The following is a 21925-nucleotide window of genomic DNA, read 5'->3' on the forward strand; positions in this document are numbered from 1 at the left end:
TGGTGCTGTGGATAGCAAGGACGGGTGTCTAAGGTTGCAGCAGGATGAAGAATGAATGGAAAGATGGGCAGGGTATTGGAAGATGAAATTTAATCTTGCCATGTCCAAGGGATAGGACGTATATAGGAACTGGTAGGACACTAAGGAATATTGATGAATGAAAGGACCTTGAGGGTCTGCATTATAGTTCTCAGAAAATAGCGAAACGGGTGTTTAGGATAATGAAGAACCCAAATGCCATGTCTGCCTACATACTGTAGGCCACACATAGAATTTAAAAGTTGTAATACCTTATTGTAGCATTATGATATGAAAGACTGTTGTCATGTACACAGTGAATAACAGTGAATAGTAGGGAGTGGGGGAGTTTTGCAGAGCAGCTGGATTTAGGAGAACAGGTACATAGTACGTTGAAATTCATGTCCCATGTCCTCAGGAGCCTGAGGGGTAAATTTAGTTTACACAGAGGCAATGAGTATATGAAATTGGCTGCAGGAGGAAGGAGGTAGTTAAGAAAAAATTGGGTGGGTACGTGGATATAATAGGTTTAAAGTAATATGAGCCAGATGCAGGCAGGTGGGACAAGTGTGTGTGTGAGACATTTTAGTCAGCGTGGGCAAGTTGGGCTGAAGCCTGAAGGGCCTGTTGCCATGATGTCTGACTCTATGACTCTACAGTAAGTACAATGTACAGAGCCACAAAAATTCCTGCTTGCTGCAGCCTTACAGGTATGATACACCAACAACAAAGGTATTAACTTTCTAAAATTTGCCATAAAACAGAAAAGGGAGCTGATAAATATAAAGGGATAGATAAATAAATATCCATGTCCATGAATAAATATTCACACTTTACAAAACACTGGTTCGACGACATTTAGAGTATTGTGTGTAGATTTATTTGTTACTATATCGGAATTATGTGATTGGGCTGGAGAGAGTCTAGAGTAGATTTTTCAGGTTATTGCTTGGATTGGAGGACCATAGTCATGGGAAGAGATTAGATAGGCAGGACTTATTTCCCAGGACTGAAGGTAATTGAAGGGTGACTCGAGGTATATAAAAATATGAGGCACAGATGGGGTAGATAGTCTGAATCTTGCATCTATGCTCGGGGTATCAAAAACAGAAGGAGTTTTAAAGTAGATTTAAGGGGAAAGTATTTTGCACAGAGAGCTGTTGCATCTGGAACTCACTGCCAGACAAAATCAGCATGTTTAAGAGACATTTGGATGTACTTAATTAACTGAACCTGGTACTTTCCAAAAGAGACACAAAAGGTGTTCTGCAGTAGTTTTACTGTCAATGGATTTTTGAGTAGATCTGCCAATCCTGCTGGCTTCGGCCACGAGACTGTTAAAAATCAGGAACTCATAAAGTGTGGGTTGTGCCTGACTCTTGCTACTAACAAGGCCCTCACTGCTTTCTCTACACTGGCGGAGAGCAGTGCCATACTCAATTCTGATAATTCAGGGAATACAGTCTATAAATTTTTAGGATATTAGGTACACAATAAATGTTTTTTTCCTTTTGGACATTAAGGGGGATCGAGTTAGAGCATTTGCACATGCAAGGAATGCTGAGGTAACCGATATTAAATAACAGAATAAGTGTGAGGGGGAGAAACGCCCTCCTTTTACTTACATTCTTTTAATCAATGTGGCCGACTCCAAAACCTGCTGTTCAATCTACATTGTAATCAATTAAGTAGCAACAGAATGTCTTATCAACATTTCTCTGTTGGCTTCACATTACTGTGTGGATTAACTCTCCAGCACAGACAATGCAGAGAAACAAATTGGAAGAATACCACAGCTATGACTCTGGTATAGATTTTTAAATTCAATCTCTCTGAATAATAGGCACAAAATACCCATATCTAGAAAGCAAAATTAAGTTCTTTGGGTATGAATTTGTGTGAGTGATGCATTGTTGGAATGAAATCTGATTCCAATGGGCCTGTTTGGCGTGACATCACTGGGGCACCAACATATTTCAGTGAGAGAAGCTGTGTCACAGGGCATAAGGGAAATAGAATGAAGATCATCAGCTTCTGGAGCTGTTCTGTAAGGTGATGGCTGATCTGATTGTGACCCCCAACTCTGCTTTTCCTGCCTGTTCTCCTTGGCTCTTGACTGCAGAACAAAAATATATCAATGTCATATCTGTTCAACGTTTCCACCTCCACAACATTCTGGGATGGGGCTTCCCAAAGATACATGACCCCGAGAAAAGAAATTGATTCTCATTTTTGACGTGGGTGTTCCCATTCTTCTGAGGCATCTTTCCCTAGCTGTGGGCTCCCTACAAGGGAAGGCCTCTTAACACCAATTACATTGCTAAGCACTGGTAGTTATTTTCTCCAGAACAGTAGCATCTAAGCCTTGTTGATGTTGGGACCACTGCACATTCTCACTGAAAGAAGCCAAGGATGGAAAACCACTGGGTTGAAAAGCCTCAAAAGAGCATTTTGTTTTGGAGCCTGTAAATTTACAGCCACCCTGGTCTAAAATATAAAACCAGAACTCCCCTAACTTAAGAGTAAATACACAAAAGTGCTAGAACTCAGCAGGTCCCGAGGCAAAAGTAGGTCATCAACATTTCAGTCTGGAACCCTTCAACAAGCTCAGGCCAGAAATATCGGTTGCATTCTTGGGTTTTAATTTCAGATAATGAGCTGGTAAGTTGCTCAACTCCATCCTAACCCAGCAGGTGCCATATTCAATAAATATGGGCCTGAGTGGCTTTCCTTAATGTATCTCCTATACCTAAGTACTAAGAAGAGTCAGTCTTATCCCTGCCTCAATTATTTCTGAACATCATATTGTGGAGAAAAATAAATTACTGTACCCAATAGAGAGAAAAGAAATACCAAACGACCAGTAGTTTGTGATCTTCTGACCTTGTTTCAAACTTTGGTGATCTTCCTTGGTCTCTTTCCTATATTTTTCAACAAGAAAATTTATTTCATATCAGATTCATATAACTCACATGGCAAGGAATTATTCATAGCTAAGGTAATATTTTCTGATTAATGCATGGCAGATCATCATTTTTTTTCTCTCTGAGTAAAATTAACATTACATTTGTAATTGCACCTTAGTTCAGTAGGACGCTGCACATTTAAGTTTTACATTGGCTCTTGAACAACAAGATATATCTGATCCTAAAAACACAATCTGCTGGAGGAACTCGGTGGCGGGTTAGAGGGGTGGGGTGGGGGCATTCTTTGTCTCTCATTGATTCTGCTTAAGCTGATGAGTACCTGCAACAGATTGTTTTTTTTTGCTCCAGATTTCAGCATCTGAAGACTCTTGTACTGTATATCCGATTCTCCTCTGCAATGTACCCTTCAGAATCAGAATATAAATCAGGTTTATGATCATGAAAATGTATCACAAAATTTGTTGTTTTGCGACCGCAGTGTTGTGCAGAACAAGATGCAAAATTACTGTACATTAGAATTCTATAAATGAAAGATTAAAAAAATAAATAACTGGTCCAAAAAAGAGGATAATTGTCCATTCAGAAATCTGATAGTGGAGGGGGAAAAGTTGTTTTTGAAATTTTAAGTGTGTGCCTTCAGGCTCCTGTATCTCCTTCCTGATGGTAGCAGTGAGTAAAGGGCATGACCTGGGTGGTGAGGGTCTTTGATGACAGAAGCTGCTTTCTTGAGGCTCCATCTCTTAAAGATATCCTTAATGGAGTGAGGACTCCGTGCTGGCTGAGTTTACAACACTCTGTAGCCTGTTCCTGTCCTGAGCACTGGTACTTCCCTTGTCAGATGTGTTGTCTTTCAGATTCAATATTAAATCAAGGACTGCTCATTGATGTATAAAATATTTCCATGGTAGCATTCAAATTGCAACAAAGGATATTTTCTGAGCATCTCGCAGACATTTACCTCTTAGTTGGGTAAATGCACATTTTGTACCATTACTCCAGAGATTTGAACACAACCGAAAATTAGGCTGAGCCTACTGTACTGAGGGGATGAAATGTTAAAGCCAATATATTCCAGGTGAGATGCCTTAGACAATCTGCCCTCACTGACGGGTGTAGAAGATTCCATGGGATTATTTTGATGAGAGCATGAAGTGAACCCCAGTATCCTTGCCAATATTTTTCTCTTCATCAGGTTGAGAAGGAGAGATTTAATTGAAGTTAGTAAAAGTAATGAGAGGCATCCCCAAACTGAGAGGTTAGTAATAAACAGATGTAGGGATAAATTAATAAACAGAAGTTTTAAAGGGAATAAGGACATATAATTTCAACTAAAGAAAATTTGAGTTTCAGAATTCTCTGATGGAAGCCCTCATTACATTTAAAAAGAATTGGATGAGCACCTGATTCATCCTGAAATATTTATATGTATTTATTTAAAATTATATCTTTTTGGTTGGAAAATATGTCTTATAAGGCAAGGTTAGCAGAGCTAGGGCTTTTCTCTTTGGAATGAAGAAGGATGAGAGGTGACTGAATAGAAGTCTACAAGATGACGAGAAGTGTAGATAAGGTAGACAGCCAGCACCTTTTGCCCAGGGCGGGGGTAGAAAAAAAACAGAGGACATCTATACAAAGTGAAGGGAGGAAGGTTTAGGGGAGACATGAGGGGTAATCTTTTTACACAGAGTGTTGTGGGTACCTGAAATGCATATCCAGGGGTGGTAGTGGAGGCTGGAACAATAGGAGAATTTAAAAAAAAACTTTTAGGCATATGGATAGAAGAAAAATATGAGGTTATAAGGGAGGGAGAATTTCGTTTTCTTTTGAGGGGGTAGGTAGGTTGACACAACATTGTGAGCCGAAGGGCCTGTACTGTGCTGTAGTATTCTATGTACTGTGTACATATGTATTTATTATGTGCTGTGTATTGTGTGTGTATGTGAGGTTTGAGAAACACTGTTTTATATGGTGAAATACTGTATGTACAGTTAGTTAATAATAAACATGAACTGGAAAATCTATAATTTGTGAAACTGCAGACTAAGAACTGGGAAGTGATATTATCCTGAATAGCTCATTTTTTTTCTTTGGTTATATGGCTATCACTTGCTGTTTGTGAACATCACAAAATAGGCAAATGTTTATCTTAAATCACAACAGCAACTCCACTTCAAAGCTATGATGTGAGCTGCAAAGTTATTTATCATGACCTGAGGCTTGAAACTTGTTGTAGAAATGAAAGCCCCTCTGTCGTACCATCTGTGAGGCAGTTCCTGAAGTATCTGCTGAGTGGGTTCAATAAGAGCAGTGATTATAGTTCCAAGCTCATTAACTCACCATGATATGCAATGACCCACAGTGCGGGTGGCAAAAAGTGTTGTGCTGTCGCCAGGCCATATCCTAATCAAATTAATGAACATGTGCATTAAATAATGGATATAGCATTAATGTACAATGTGATAAGCATTTGTGTATTATGATGCATCACAGTTTCTGGACTTAAATTCTGAACAGGCTGTGATTGAAAACCTACAGACTAAAGCACAGTAGGCACAGTTAGCCACAGCTTCACAGCTCCAGCAATCATCTCCCCCTGTCCTTCTCTCCACCATTTTGTTTGGACGCCTGCCTACATTTTGTCATACATGACAATAATGGAACCTTTGCCTTTTTACCTTTACCTTGATGAGGGGCTCAAGCCCAAAACATTGGTTGTGTATCTTTATCTGTGCTCTATAAAGAACACTGACCTGCTGAGTTTCTCCAGCATTATGTTTTTCCTTCAATCCTGACCCTTGGTGCTGCCTGTGTAGAGTTTGTATGTTTTCCATATGATCATGTGGGTGCTCTGTTCCTTTCCACCTTCCAAAGACGTATGGGTTAGTAAGCTAATTGGCCACTCTAATTTTCCCCTACTGTGTAAGTGCAAATGACTGGGAGAATTGGACCATAAGACATTGGAGCAGAAATAGGCTATTCAGCCCATCCAGCCTGCCCCACTATTCCATCATGAGTTGATCCATTTTTCCATAACTCCACTGTCTACCTTCTCTGCATAACCTTTGATGCTCTGCCTAATCAAGAATCTATCAATCTTTCTTTTAAATATACCAAATAATATGGCTTCTACAACCACATGTGTCAACAAATACACCAACCTCTGGCTAAAAGATGATTGGGGAAGAGTTGATAGGAACGTAACTATAGAATTCATGTAAATTCGTGTAAATGGGTGCATGCTGGTCAACACTAGCCAAAGGGTCTGTGTCAATGCTATATCACTCCTGGACTCATTTTGAAGAAGTCTAGTCAACTCTTTAGTCTCCTGAGATGATCTAATGAGTTGAAGTTTCCCAACAGTGCATAACAATTTCAATTTTCTGAACTCACCTTTTTTTTGTTGGCAGTTCCTCATAATGTTGCATGTTATGGTTTTGACATGTCTCATCTGGTGAAGAATGTCTGCAGACAATTACAGTACCTGAGCGAAACCATCCAACACTTGCTGTTGCACGCCACCTTGGCTTCTTCAGCATCATATTTTGGTAACAAAAGAACTACACGCTTGACAAAAGGTTTGCAAGCAACAACCTCAGTGTGGTTAAATGAATGCTTTTGACATTAAGGTGTGAATGAAAGGATGTTGTTTCTCTGTTCTTCAAGTGTCATGAACTGCATGTCAAATGATTTATGTCACTTGACGTTTGTCATAAAAGGTGTTAAGTTTTCTTTAGCTTACACACACGATAAATGCTAAATATTTGGCACAGTTTCAACCATCAGTGTCTTTGTACAAGATACTTTTGCAACAATGGGAGACAGTTTCATCTTTAAGTTAAAAAAATGCAAAAGTAATGTGATTTTTGTTAAAAATTTATTAACAGATACAATTATAATCATATTGTAATCTTAACAAGATGGATTTAGATGGCGAGGAACTTCATCTTATTAGATATTACCCAGCTGTGGCCACGGTTACTTTGATTGGATAATCTATTCCTCTATTTATCGTGAGCTGCAGTGATCAATGTCAGACAAAAATCTCCAAGGCCTGTATTTTTATGACTAATCATTTCCAGGAGCAGCAAAAAAACTCCTATCCCCAATAATCATTAATATTTCATACTCATTTTAGCATTCAGAGTCCTTCCTGTGTACATTTGCATAAACACCTTCGCAAAAACAGGTTGGGGGACAATCTTTGAGTCCATTGTGTCTGACCTGTGCACCCATCAAGAGCCTTACATTTCAAGATGAGGAAGAAGATGTTGATAGCAGCACATTTATCAATCGTGTCACATCCGAGATCCGTTCATCTACACAAGTCAGCAAAAAAAAGTATCACAGGTAAAGTCATTGTACTTACTTGCATTGACACAATCTGAGATTGTCTCAATGCGCTTTTAAATATGACGTTGAAAGGTTTCAAATGCGCAGCCAACTTGGGCACAGCCAGCCTTCACGGACGACAATTAAATTGGTTACCAGATTGAGTTATAGAGTCGTGGGACAGGTGCTTCAGCCTAACTTACCCAAGTTGGCATTCTGGGCTAGATCTATTTGCCTACCCTTTGACCTGTGGTCTGTGATTAGTAAGGGATTGCTTGAAGTGGTATGTGAGTGGGAAGGGAAGAATGAGAATCATTGCTCTAGACCCATTTGTTACTGAAATATTTTGCTTGAGAAAAATTGTCTTTGGCCCAGTTCCTTTGGAGTTACGAAACCGTGCACATAACAAGTCAATTAGGTACGATTAAAACAGTGGTTTCAAATTATTTTTTTCCACTCACATACTACCTTAAGCAATTCCTTACTAATCACAGAGTACTTATGGCATAGGGATTACCTACAATAGAATGTGAGTTTAGGGGGGCAAAAACTTAAGATTTTATATGCCATAGGTGCTCTGTGGTTAGAAAGGGATTACTTAAGGTGAAAAGGTTGAGAACCACTGCTCCGCATAAAATAGTGCGTCTGATAAAGCAGACAGATGGGTTAACCCCTCATTTGATAGATGCCAACCCCTGCAATGAAACAATTTCTCAATGATGTGCAGTGCTTAAATACCCATACTTGTTCTAACTTGGGGCCTTCTGATTCACAGGTACACAATGTTCTTTTTCTAGTGGATGATTCTTGTCTATTACTTAATGGTGAAGAATTCTCATCTCACATCTTTTCATGTGTGAGAGAAACATCTTTTCCATCACCATCCAACAGGGCTGTCAACTCTGCACTCAGGTGGATTCTGTTAGTCTTAGTGAATCTTTTTTAGCTTCCAAGAAGGCAATGCAACCAATCTCAACAGAGACAGAAAATGATAGAAATATCCTACAAGTCAAGCAGAAACAGCAGAGAAAGAAAAACAATCTTTCCAGGCACCAAAACTGGTAAATGTTATTGGGTTTTAAAGTACCAAGGAAGGAATGGGAAGAGAGAAAAGGGGATATTGGAAGGGTTTGTTACAGGAGACCATAAATGACCAAAGAGATGATTAAGCAAGGATAACAGGATAGTAGCAGGGTGTGTAAAGGAATGAATGATTGGTCCGGAAAAGTCAAACCATTATCTAAAATGATCAGATAGCATGGTGTTCGATTCCATAAGACCATAAGGTATAGGAGCAGAAGTAGGCCACTCAGCCCATCGAGTCTGCGCTGAACTGATAAATTCTCCCACTCAGCCCCACTCCCCTCCATTCTCCCTATAACCTTTGATACCCTGACTATTCAGATAACTATTAATCTCTGCCTTAAACACACCCAATGACCTGGCCTCCACTCTGGCAGCAAATCCCTATCTTCCCCCTCTCCCTCCCTATTCCCCTCCCTTCCCCATCTTTCCCTCCCTCTCTCCACCCCTCCTTTGCCCTCTCCCACTTCCCTCCCCATCCTTTCCCTTCCCCTCTCATTCCCCCTCCCTCCCTCCTCCCCCCACCCCCAGACACAGCTGGGGAACAGCAGAGACAGCCCGCGGCTCGGACACATGCTGCTGCTCACCACTCTCTGGCTAAAGAAATTTGACTGCATCACTGTTCTAAATGAGTGTCCTTCAATAATCCTGAAGTTGTGCCCTCTTGTTCTAGACTCCCCTACCATGGGAAACAACTTTGCCTCATCTATTCTGTCCAGGCCTTTCAACATTCAAAATCCTTCTATGAGGTCCACCTCATTCCTTTGAACTTCAAAGAGTACAGTTAAGAGCTCTCAAACGTTCCTCATATCCCTTCATTCTAGGAATCATTCTTGTAAATTTTCTGTGAACCATCTCCAATACCAGCACGTCCTTCCTTAAATGAAATAAAATACAGGAAATGCTGGAAATTTGACTTGAAATTGATCAATTCAGAAAGCTGTTATGCATTCATTCCATCTTTAATGAAAATCCTGGATATACACACTGAAATAAAAAGGATTGCATTTACTTAATGCTTTCCATAATCTTAAGGCAGAAACATCAGTCTGAAGATGCTATGATTGTAGTAGAAGCACACTGAACACTGGAGGAACTCCACAGGTCTCACAGCATCATAGGAGGCAAAGATATATTACTGACATTTCGGGCCTGAGCAAATAGCAGGCAGATGTCTGAACAAAGATTGGGGAGAGAAAGGGGTAAAAATAGGAGAGGGAAGAGTCCAGACCTACAGACAAAAATGTTAATTGGATATCGTAAGTAGAATGGCGAGAATTGATTTTCTCTGTGAAAGGAGATAGAGGGAAAAGGGAGTAGAGACAGAGAGGCAGACAGACTGAACTAGAGAAATGGAGACAGGGACATGAAGGGGGTGTTTTAACAGAAACTGAAGAAGTCGATGTTAATGCCTTCCGAGGTTCCCAGGCGGATGGTGAGGTGTTGTTCCTCCAATTTGCGGGTGGGCTCAGTCTGATAATGGATGAGACCATAGACAGACTTGTCAGCAAGGGAATGCGATAGGGAATTGAAAAGGGTGGCCATTTAATCTTAAGGTGATTCAAGGAACTTCGCAGCTGGTTAAATAGTTCCATTTGATCACTGTTTCGATGTGCAAAATGAATCAGACAATTTTCACACAGCATGGCTCTTGAAATTGGAATGAGAAGATGAGTTAAAGGGAAAATGTGGCTTACTCCCACCATTCAATATGATTGAGGCTGATCTTTTACCTCAACACCACTTCTCTCTACTTATCCCAGAGCCCTTGCGTACTTAAATGTCTAATCATCAACTGTTGCAAATGGATTCTGTAACTGATTCTCCACAGCCCTCCTGGGTAGAGAATTCTGAAGATTACTTTCAACATAGCCTGGAAAGGCTTAGTCCTGATTAGAGATTTTGCGGTCGCGATGACAGATCCCTTACTTTGAGATCATGAGGAGGTTGGTTTGTGCGATGTATTCACATCTCTCTGCAATTTCTTGTGGTCTTGAGCGGACCAGTTCCTGTCCCAAGTTGTGATGCATCCTGAAAGAATGCTTTCTTTGGGACATCTACAAAAATTGGCAAGAAACCTCAGAGACACGTCGAATTTCCTTAGCCTCCTGAGGAAGCAGAGGCATTGGGTGCACTTTCCTGGTGAAGCATCAGCGTGAATGGAGCAGGACAAATTCTTGGTGATATTTATGCCAAGAAATTTTTGACCATCTACACCTCACTGCTAGTGACACAGACCAATAAGCATCTCAACTATGAAATGGTATTGTCAGAGATTTGATGGTAATAATATTTTTCACCAAGGATCTCAGTATGAGCATTAACTTTCTCAAATGCATGCAAGCACCCTGTTGTATGGTCACAGAGTCAGGGTTGTTTTTATCAGTTATGTATGTGTGTAATGTAGAGAAGGTTCATGGAGTTGATTCTTGGGATGAAGGAATTACCTCTGCAGGGAGAGTGAGTAATGTTGATTTTATCTAGAGCTGAAAACAAATGAGAGGGGGGATCTCATTGAAAGATAAAAAAATTCTGATGGAGACCGACAGAATCATCACTGGGGAATCTAGAATTAGGCAGTAAATGGGTGACCATTATCCTGAGAATAAGACTTTGAAGTGGAGGTATTCTTTCCCTCAGTGGGTTATGATTATTGGAATTCGCCATCTTAAGGATATGTGGATAATATGTCCTTCAGAAGGGAGTCAGGGGAACATGACCCAGTCCTCATCGAGGTCTCAATAGTGGAGAGGGTCAAGACTTTAAATTCCTGGGTGTCAACACCTCTGAGGATCTGTCCCAGAGCTGCCTTGTTGATGCAACCACAAAGAAGGCCCGGCCCTGGCTTGACTTTGTGAGTTGCTTGAGGACTGTCACTGAAGACTCTCGAAAATTTCTACAGATGTACCATGGAGAGGATTCTGACTGGTTGCATCACTCTCTTATATGGAGGCGCCAAATCGCAGGACAAGAATAAACTCCAGAGGGTTTTTAACTCAGCCTGCAACATCACAGGACCAGACTTCACTCCATCGAGGATATCCACATGAGGCGGTGTCTTTAAAAAGCAGCCTCTATCCTCAAAGATACCCACCACCCAGGCCATGCACTCTTCACTCTGCTACCATCAGGAAGGAGGTACAGGAGCCTGAAGCCGAGCACTCAGCAGCACAGGGACAGATTCTTCTCCGCTGTCATCAGGTTCCTGGATGATCAATGAACCAAAGACACTGCCTTACTTTTTGTGCACTATTATTTTAATTTTACATATATAAATACACACACACACACACACACACACACACACATTAGTGTTGTAAGATGGTTCATAATATGAATGTTTACACTATGACGCTGCAGCAAAACACCAAATTTCGTGACTTGTTCATGACAATAAATTCTGATTCTGATTCTGAAGACAGCTGAGGGTTAAGGTGGGTCTTTTACAGAGAATCAAGAATAATGAAAATCAGGCAGGGAAGTGCTAAGGTCAACGTTAAAAGCAACCATGATCTTACCGAGTGACAAAACAGGCTTGGGAGTCCATATGGCTCTTAAATCCAACTCCTGATCTGATTTCTTCTGTTCTTGTGTTTCCACATTTTAAAAACTCAAATCCCATATTGACAGGTTATGAAGCGCAGACATAGGATTAAAGGAGACCTTTTGGAAAATTTCCAACATAACAGTGACTGTGTCTGATTATGGTGAGAAAGTAGAATTCACGAGTTGTGTGTTCAACTTCAACTTCACTCACGCCTGAGTTCAAGACCCCTATCAGAGTATTGGACCAGAATCAAGGCCGTGTATTGGTGCTGGACTCAGGAAGCGAGGCTCTGCTGAAGTGTTTGGAAAAATGCATAATCATGTTTGCCTTCTCAAGTAAATACAAAAGAATCCATGCCAGTATTCTGAAGAGCTGAGAAATACCCTGCAGGCCACCATATATTGCTCTAACCAACACCACTGACACAGTTACCTATTTATTAATATTTGCATTGTGGGTTTTACTTCACACAAATTAGCTGCCTGTAATTCTTCCAAGATAATGGTGATGAAATGTTTTGAACCATTTCAGAAAATCCTACCATTTGGAAAAATGTATAAATGCAATTATTTTCCTTGATAAATGTATAGAATTTTTGGATACTTCATGAAATAATTTTTGCAATAACTCTTTTAAGTTCTGTTGTACAGTAAAACCCCTGTTATTCAGAATTCAAGCAATAATTGCAGGAAATAAATTGTTAAAAAATACGAAGTTTAAAATTGGCCTGTCTCGCCACTAGTTCACCAATCCACCAACACGCAATCTCAAGCAACCAGAAAATTCACTTATCCACCATCTACCAATCCCGATAGGTGCTGGATACCAGAGGTTTTTATTGTATTCAGATACATTTCTGAAAATGTTTACTTTGGTCAATCCCAGAATAAAGGAGTTATGGTGGATGAAAGGTTGGGGAATCATGCAGGAAACTGCAGATAAAAATCTGAAGCTAAAAAAGTCTGTTGGAAGAACTCGGCAGGTCAATCAGCATCTGTGGGAGGAAAAGAATGGTTGATGTCTGGAGCCAATACTCTTCATCAAGAGTGAGGGAAGTTCAAACACAAGCAAGTGTAAAGAGGGTGGAGGTGGGAGGGGTGGAACAGGTTCACCAATCCTGTGTGGGGGCCCTATCTCACCCTCCCATCCTATCTTCATTACACTAGATCTGTTCTATGTCCAGATGCACTTTGGCCTGAAATTTCAACCATTCTTTTACTTCCATTGATGCTGCTCAATCCCCTGGCAAAGTGTGTTTGAAAAGTTGAGGAGGTTGGATTCGTGCTCCTGAGGTTTCAGAAGAATGACAGGTGAAGCATATCAGATCATAGAATTATACAGCACAGTAATGGGCCCTTTCAGACGACCTTATCCATGTCAAATTTAATACTTATCAATGCTAACTCCATTTGCCTACATGAGGCCCATATCCCTCTATGCATCTCCCGTCGGATAGCCTGTCCAAATGCCTTTTAAATGTTGTAATTGTATCTTCTTCTCTCATCTCTTTCAGCACCTCATTCCAGAAAATCATCACTCACTTTGTGAAAATTCTACCCGTCCTTTAAATTTCTCCTCTATCACTTTAAACCAATACCTTCTAATTCTAGACCCGCCTGTTCTGGAAAAAGTCTCCGTCTATGCCCCACATGATTTTATAAACCTCTATAAGATTCATATGTTTCTATGAGAGTAAACCAGGGCATCCAATCTCTCCTAACTGGAGCCCTCCATTCCAGACAGCGTCCCAGTGAATCTTTTCTGTACTCCCTTTACTGCTACCACTTCCTACCTGTAGTGTAGGGTCGTGATCAGCACTGTATGTGGTCTGACCATGGTTTAACCAATATTTTGTACAGTTGCAACATGATATCCCAACTCTCCTACTCAGTCCCTCATTTTATGAAGGCAAGCATACAAATCAACACCTAAGTGTCTTGACATTTACTTGGGGCCTTCGTATTCATTGTGACATTGTGCCGATGTCTTGCAGCATCTTTTTCATCATTTGCAATTTCACCAATGTCCACATCCATCTGCAACAGATTCTGAAGGGTTTGAGAGATGTTTTCCCTCGTCATGGAATCAGGAGGCAAGGGGTTGAAGCTTCAGATCAAGGAGCTTCCCATTTACGATGGGAAGAAAATGTCCATCATCCAAAGACCAGGATTTGAGGGATCATCTAACCCAAGCATTCAAGGAAACTGAACTACTGTGAAGAATGGGCAGAACCTCATTGATGAGAAGGGCTAGCATGAGAGGCCAAATGGCCTCTTGCATTATTCTGTCTGAAGGCAAATTAACAAACCATATTAACTTTTAAACATTTCTACTGTTGAACACTAATTTCCACTATTCTCTGCATAAAGAGCATCGCAGGTAGAATAATGGTCAGCGCAACACTGTTACAGTGCCAGTGGCCTGGGCTTAAATCCACGCTGTCTGTAAGAAGTTTGTATATTCTCCCATATCTGTCTGGGTTTTCTTTTAAATTAACTGGTGCTCCAGTTTCCTCCCACCCTTGAAAACATATGGGGGTTGTAGATTAATTGTGTGTATGGAGTGGCATGGGCTTGTGGGTTGGAAGAGCCTGTTACCATGTTGCATGTCCAAATTTTTTTTTAAAGTTTGACTCATTGTAATGCCACACTTTGCACATTTGTCTTCTTATTACACTATCTGTTGCATTTAAATATGGGTTACTTGCCTGGATAAACAAAGCTTTTCACTGCATCTTGGTACACATGACAATAAACAATTCAATCCCATGAGCAGAATTTGGCCCATCGAATTTGGTCCACCATTCCAATCATGGCTGATGTATTTTTTTTGACCTAACCCCATTTTTCCCACCTTCTCCCCATAACCTGTGACTTCTTTATTAATCAAGTACCTTTCAAATTCCGCTTTAAGTATGCCCAATGATGGCCTCCACAGCCACCTGTGGCATCAACTTCCACAGATTCACCCCCTTCTGGCTGAAGAACTCTCTCATCCTCTCTGTTCTAAAGGAATGTCCTTTTATACTAACACTGTGCCCTTTGGTCCTAGATTCGCCCACTCAAGCCCAAAAAGTATTAGAGCTAGCACCGCCAGGCTTAGGAACAGTTTCATCCCACAAAACAATATCTACCTATCTATCTGTCCCTCTCTTTATCTATCTATCTATTTATTTATTTGTCTGTCTGTCTATCTATTTATTTATTACAGATAGAATACTTGTCCTGAATATGCATTGTTTGTCTGTGTGTTATGTCTGGTTGTGCGGCTACGTGTTTTGCACCGAGGACCAGAGAAATCTGTTTCTTCGGGTTGTACTTGTACAATCAGATGACAATAAACTTGACTTTATCTTTGGCATATAAAGGACACTTTATATACTGAGTTTCTCCAGCTTTGTATTTTTTATTTCAACCACGGTGTCTACAGACTTCCCTGTTTTACCACTGGAAGTACCTCCACGTCCATTCTCTCCAGCTCGTTCAACGTTCGGTAGGTTTTAATGAGATTCTCCTCATCCTGAACTCCAGCGAGTTTTTGATAGCCATCCTTCAAGACAAAATCTTGCAAATGCTCTGATTTTAATTTAAAAGAACCAAAGTATTTTTATGAACATCCACGCATTAAAAAAAAAATTCTGCACTCTTGTTGTTCGTACCCTCTCGTCGCTTGTAGAAGTGGAGGGACATGGGCGCAGATGAAGGAATGAATGTGTTTTATTTTGAAACATCGCAGTTCCATCCGGGAGTTTATTTTTTTGGATCTCCTTGAGCTAAATCCTGGAAGCTGGGTGGTCTCGGGATTTCTCTGACATGCGCCTCACCTCCTGCAAACAATTTATCACCCGCCAGACGAGACCTGTCACCTTCACCAGCTCTTAATTTATGGGGAGTTTGTTTTTTGTAGCAACCAGACTGCCAGTTCAACAGGACAGTAACGAATTCGTGAAGGGACCGCGCTGAAAGTTTTATGAAGAGAGTTTTAATAAGAAAATAACCAATGAATTAATGTACTTACTCACTACCCGCTTGAAACAGGACCTTCTCATCTCTTAATAGACGTGTCTATCCTGCCGCAGGTGTGAAGGTACTGGACTGGAGTTTCGTGGAGTTGTCAATTAGAAATGATGACGAGAAAATTAACCTTGAGTGAGGTACGCAGATCATTCTCTGCAATGCTTTATGTAGGAAGGAAGCAGGATTAAAACAGTGTAATTTCCCCATGTTGTTTGAAGATGAGGAATTATGTCTCTCGTCTTCGCTCCACCTGTCATAATACCCTGGAATTTGAAAGGAGCGTTTTCCCTGCAAGAGGACCCGTAAAATACTTGCCCAACGCGAGAAATCAGGTTTGGCTTGAAAAATCCATTGGGAAAGGTATCTGGTGCTCCGCAGACTGCCTTTGTAGAGCTGAACGGTATCAGTACAGTAGAGGGTATTTATAGCACATAACTATTGGTGTCTGTGGGTAAAAATCTGTCAGACAAGGATGCATAAATCGATACATGTTGTGCGTGACGTTGCAGACACGTCATAAGCAGAATCCCTATAAATGCAATAATCGGCTCATTTGAGTGTGGGTGAGCGGGCTGCAGTTAGGACAACTCGGACTTCAACTCTGAAGGAGTTTCTCCCCGTGCGTTTCCTCCGGGTGCTCTGGTTTTCTCCCATCCTTCAAAATGTCCGGAGATTGTAGGTTAATTGGGCGGCACGGACTCGTGGGCCGGAAGGGCCTGTTACCGTTCTGTCTGTCTATTTTTCTTGAGAGGACGTGCTCCGCATGTTACGATATGGTGTGTTTTTCTCTGCTAAAAGGAGCGGAACTCCCGCAATTTAACGCCAGGTGCACAGTCCCCCCAAACCATCCCCAGCAACGTTACTTCTGAATACACGATTAAAAAATACCAAAAGAGTGACTAAAATATGACAAAAGAAAACATGGTCGAACTGATGTGTTCGCTCGGCGAGTGTCAACTCTTTTGTCAAAATCCCAACCGCACAATTAACTCCACCTCTGACTCTAAATATGCGACGGTGCCCTTCCCGTGAGGAGTTGGGAGGTCCTGGAACCGCAGGCCCATGATGGCAGTCCTGAAGGCTCACGTCTCCTCGTCGGACTTCTGGTCCCGGGCGAGCTGGTTGAACTCGAGGCAGGTTGTTAGCGCGCAAATGGCCGGGGTGATAGTGCGTCGGTGACCACATTGTGCCGAATGTCAGTGGTGAACTCCCACACGTGGTGACGCTGTTGGCGGGCAGACCAGGGATCTCTTGCCATGAAGGTATGGCCTAGGAACTGCATGGACTGAATGAGGGGTTTGTGGTCGGTAAAAATGGCGAAAGGCCTCCCCTCCAAGAAATAGTGGAAATGGCGCATCGCCAGGTACATGCCCAGCAACTCACGACTGAAAGCGCTATACTTGCGCTCTGGCGGGCGAAGAAGTTGGCTAAAGAATGCCAGTGGTTTCCACTGTCCTTTCACCTGCTGCTTCAGGACGGTGCCAATGGTAGAGACATCGATGGAGAGCGTCATATGCAGGTCAGTGCGTGGGTGGACAAGAGGGTAGTCTTCATGAGGGCATCTTTTGTGGCTTCGAATGCCCTGCTGGCCTCTGGAGTCCAGGCGAGTGTCGTGTCTTTGGCCAGAATGAGGGCAAAGAGCGGCTGCATGATGCGTGCAGCACCTGGAATGAGGCGGTTATAGAAATTGATCATACCCGCGAACTCCTGTAGCCCCTTGAGGTTGTCCGGGCGTGGGAACTCCCCGATTGCAGCGACCTTCATAGTGGCAGGTGTGGCTCCTTCGGCCGTGATGGTATGGCCTAGGAACTGCATGGACTCTTTCCCGAACTGGCACTTGACCAGATTGATCATCAGGCCGAAGTCAGCCAGTCAGGAGAAGAGGGTGCACAGGTGAGACTTATGTTGTGCCTGGTCTTTGCTGGTGACAAGGATGTTGTCCAGGTAAATGAATACGAAATTCAAATCCCTGCCCATTGTGTCCATAAAGCGCTGGGAGGTCTGGGTGGCGTTCTTGAGCCCGAACGGCATACGTAGGAACTCGAATAAGCTGAAGGGGTGATGAGGGCCATTTTGGGTATGTCCTCGGGGTGCACTGGGATTTGGTGATACCTACGCACCAGATCGACCTTGGAGAATATCTTCACACCATGCAGGTTGTGCTGGATGTGAGGGATCGGTTAACAGTCAGGTACTGTCGTGTCGTTAAGCCGTCGATAATATCCGCAGGGGCGCCAGTTGCTGGAGGCTTTCAGGACCAGGTGGAGTGGTGAGGCCCAAGGACTGTCGGAGCATTGGATGTTCCCCAGCTCCTGCAGATGCGAGAACTCTTCCTTCGCTATCTGGAGCTTATCTGGCGGGAGCCAGCATGCCTTGGTGTGGACCGCCAGGCCTTGGGTGGGGATGTAATGAAACACCCCGTGGCATGGTGAGGCAGTGGAGAACTATGGGTTGAGGAGGGACAGGAACTCATCCAGGATAGCTGAAACTTGTCCTTGGTCGTGCTGACCATGGCCATCTGTGGCTGCTCTGTGCGGGAGGCGTTGAGGCGAACAGATTGGAAGGTACGGGCATCTACCAGTCTCCTACCTTGAATGCCGACCAGTAGTCTGTGGGTGAGGAGGAAGTCGACACCCAGGATGGCGGTTGGAAGGGACGAAATGGTTAACCTCCATGAGAACTTCCGCTGGCCGATCTGGAAGTGAACAGTCTTGTCTCCATATGTTTAGATCTCCGTCAAATTGGCTGCATGGAGGGGAGGTCCTCGAGGTCGGTTCCAGGACTCGATGGCTGTGGCCGGAATGACGCTGATCTGGGCCCTGGTGTCGATGAGGAAGCGTCGACCGCTGACTGAATCCCGCAGGTAGAGAAGGCTGTGTTCTTGGCCAGCCGCCGCAGCCATTAACAGTGGCCAGTCTGCTCATTTCCCTGGAACAAGCAGGACTTATGACACTTCTGAGCCTTGGCTCCCCAGCGCTGGTGGAAGAAGCAGAGGCCTGAAGTGGATGACTTGCTTCTGGCTATGCTCTTTGAGGCCTCTGCAGGGGCCGGGTGCTCCACCGCAGTGCTAGAGGAAGGCTTGGTGTGGTCATGCCCATGACTCGTATCCTGCTGGACTTCTGAGCCCTCCGGGTATCGTTTGAGCCACATCTCCTTCCTAGGGTCGACAAAGCTGTCTTGGGACAGTAATGGCTGGGTGTCTTCAGGCAGATGGTCGAGGAAGATGCACTTGAAGAGTGGGCAGTTGGTGTGATTGCCCATATGTGTGAGGATCTCGTCCATCAACTCAATTGGAGTTTGTCCCCCAAGGCATCGAGGCACAGCATCTGAGCGGCACGCTGGCGCCTGGAGAGGCCGAGGGAGCCGGTGAGCACCCGCTTGATGGTCCCATACTTATCTTCCGCAGGTGGGTGTTGAACAAGGTGCAGCACTCGTTTGGCGGTGGCCTGGTCCAGGGCCAGGTAAAACTTGGTCGAATCCGATGAATTCTGTCAGAGGTGAAACTGAGCCTCTGCATGGCTGAACCAGGTCTCCAGCTCCTGAACCCAGAAGCCAGGAAGCTTGATGGCTATAGCGTTAATCGAAGGGTCATTCATGTTGGGTTCAAAGATGTTTGAACCTGTTGGGGTCACCAATTGTAATGGCGGCTACACTGCTAACTGAAGGATCACACAACCAGAGTTCAGTGAGCAAAAAACTGATTTATTGCAGGCTGTCTGTCTGGTCTTATACTCACAGCTCAGACCTGGCTGAGAACCGTGGTGGGGGGCCCCAACATCACCGGGGCGTCACGTGGGTCCACAAGTGCGGGCTTCTGAGTCCAGTCCCGAGGTCGGGAGGAAAGCCCCAACAATGCCATTTTGGCCGGCTGCCCCGCCGCGTGCGTGACAAGCGGGACCGGTTCGCCTGTTTAATGGCATACCACCACAAAATCACAATTATATTGCAGTAATTATTCATTTTCTGAATGTGTAAATGCAATGAGATTCAGGAACTGAGTCACAGGGAAAGGTTAAACAGGTTAGGACTTTATTCCCTGGAGTGTAGAAGAATGAAAATTGTGAGCCGGATAGACAGAGTAAATGAAGATAGGCTTTTTCCCCATTGAGGGTATGTGAGATTCAAACCAGAGGACATGGGTTAAGAATAAAAGGGGAAAGTTTAGTGGGGAATATTTGGGGGAACTTCTTCACATCGAGAGTGGTGGTCGTGTGGAACGAGCTGAAGTGGTGAATGCAGGCTCAATTTTGACATTTAAAAAGAATTTGGACAGGTACATGGATGAGAGAGTTATGGAGGGCTATGGACTGGGTGCAGATCAGTGGGACGAGGCAAAAATGGTTTGGCACAAGACTAGAAGGGCCGAAGAGTCCTTCTATGCTGCCTTTGAAATGCAAATCTGTACTCCAGTCTAAAGAGATGATAAAAATCTCAGCCATCCGCCTCTAAGAAATGCTTGGGGAACGGTATGTGATTATTTGAAGCTTTGCTGTCCTTTTACAATTTGACAATAAGATAGTGTTGATTTCTTATCACTTAGACAAAATAATGTGAAATCAAACTAACCCATTCCTTTGGCTCGCCAGAAATGAGCAAAGAAATTTGACTAACAGTGCCTCGTGGTGTCCAAGACTGGTATAGCGGTTGAATTAAATCCTGATGTTAAATCAGACAGCAATTCCAGGCTTTTATCGGATCGAGCCTGTTCCAATGAAAGGTCTTCAAAATGTTAACTAATTTCTCCTCTCTCTGCCTTGGTTTGACTTCAGCGCCTGCAATTTCCTACCTTCCAGTTCCCGCACAGCTTCAGCGGGCATTAGAGCGCTGGTCTTCCACAGATGGAATCCCTAACGATTCTCCATTGGAGGACATGGAGAAACTCGACATTCTGAATTCTGTAATTGCAAGAAGCTTGAGATTTCAGAATTCATCCTGATATTTTGAGGTACATGTTGGAAGTCCAGTGTGGAAATGCTCACATTTCCCAAACGAGTTCTGACAATGGATTATTGTTTCAGTAAAGACTTCCACAAGTATAATTAAGTTTCAGGACCATAAAGTGTTGAAACAGTTACTACCATATTTGTTGGTAAATCATAAACTACTTCAGAAGCACCAAAAGGGGAAGTTCTCACACAACGTGGGTGGGGGGGGGGGGGGTGTCCACGAGGTGAGGGGTGAAAGTACCATAGTGTGGCAATAGGAAGAACAAATGTAACAATGTACATTAATGAGAATGTACAGATGTGGCTGACATTAGGGGTGTAAAAAAGACTTTGAATGGTTTTCTCTTTTGTAAATAATTTATTGTGAATAAAGTCTATTTTTGGTTAAAAAGATCTGTATGCACAACTGAAACACTACATTTTTCTTGCAATAACTACAACTGTGAATATTTAAATTTAATTTTTTTTTAAATTTAGACATACAGCATGGTAACAGGCCATTTCAGCCCGAGTCCGTGTCGCCCAATTACACCCAATTAACCTAAGCCCCCAGTACGTTTTGAACGGCGGGAGGAAAAGGAGCCCCCGCGGAAATCCACGCAGACAAGGGGAGAAAGTGCAAACTTCTTACAGACAGTGTGGGATTTGAACCCCGGTCCTGATCACTGCCTCTGTAACAGCGTGGCACTGACCACTTTACCAACCGTGCCATCCACCTTTTATCCATCGTTTTATATTTATTATTTTCTTAGCATGTTGTAGTAATTTAATTGATGCTATAGTAGTTTGGTATATCTTATATACCTGTGTGGTTATAATTTCAGTGCATCTGTACATTGTTCTTATGTATAAAACAATAAACTCTTATCATCGTCCCATCTTGAGATTTATCACACATTTCCTGCTGGTGTATTCCACTGGAGGGTAACTCCAAAACACATTTTACATATCTTTCAGAAGATGTAATCAAGACTAGCTGGAATAGAGTACAATAGCAGGGATATGATGCTGAGGCTTTATAAGGCACTGGTGAGACCTAACTTGGAGTATTGTGAGCCG

The 21925-nt window shown here is 42.8% G+C and overlaps 1 long non-coding RNA gene across 1 annotated transcript; it reads right to left on the reverse strand.

Annotated features, from left to right (window-relative positions):
• Positions 1-6882: 6882 nt before the first annotated feature.
• LOC138744303 (uncharacterized) lies at positions 6883-17072 on the reverse strand. The gene is made up of 3 exons (XR_011345437.1): positions 15922-17072; positions 11452-11562; positions 6883-7261 (listed from the first exon to the last, which is right to left on the reverse strand). It is a non-coding gene; the product is annotated as an uncharacterized lncRNA (long non-coding RNA).
• Between the last annotated feature and the right edge of the window lie 4853 nt (positions 17073-21925).

The sequence above is a fragment of the Narcine bancroftii genome, chromosome 10 (genome assembly GCF_036971445.1).
Source record: "Narcine bancroftii isolate sNarBan1 chromosome 10, sNarBan1.hap1, whole genome shotgun sequence".
NCBI classification, from domain to species: domain Eukaryota; kingdom Metazoa; phylum Chordata; class Chondrichthyes; order Torpediniformes; family Narcinidae; genus Narcine; species Narcine bancroftii.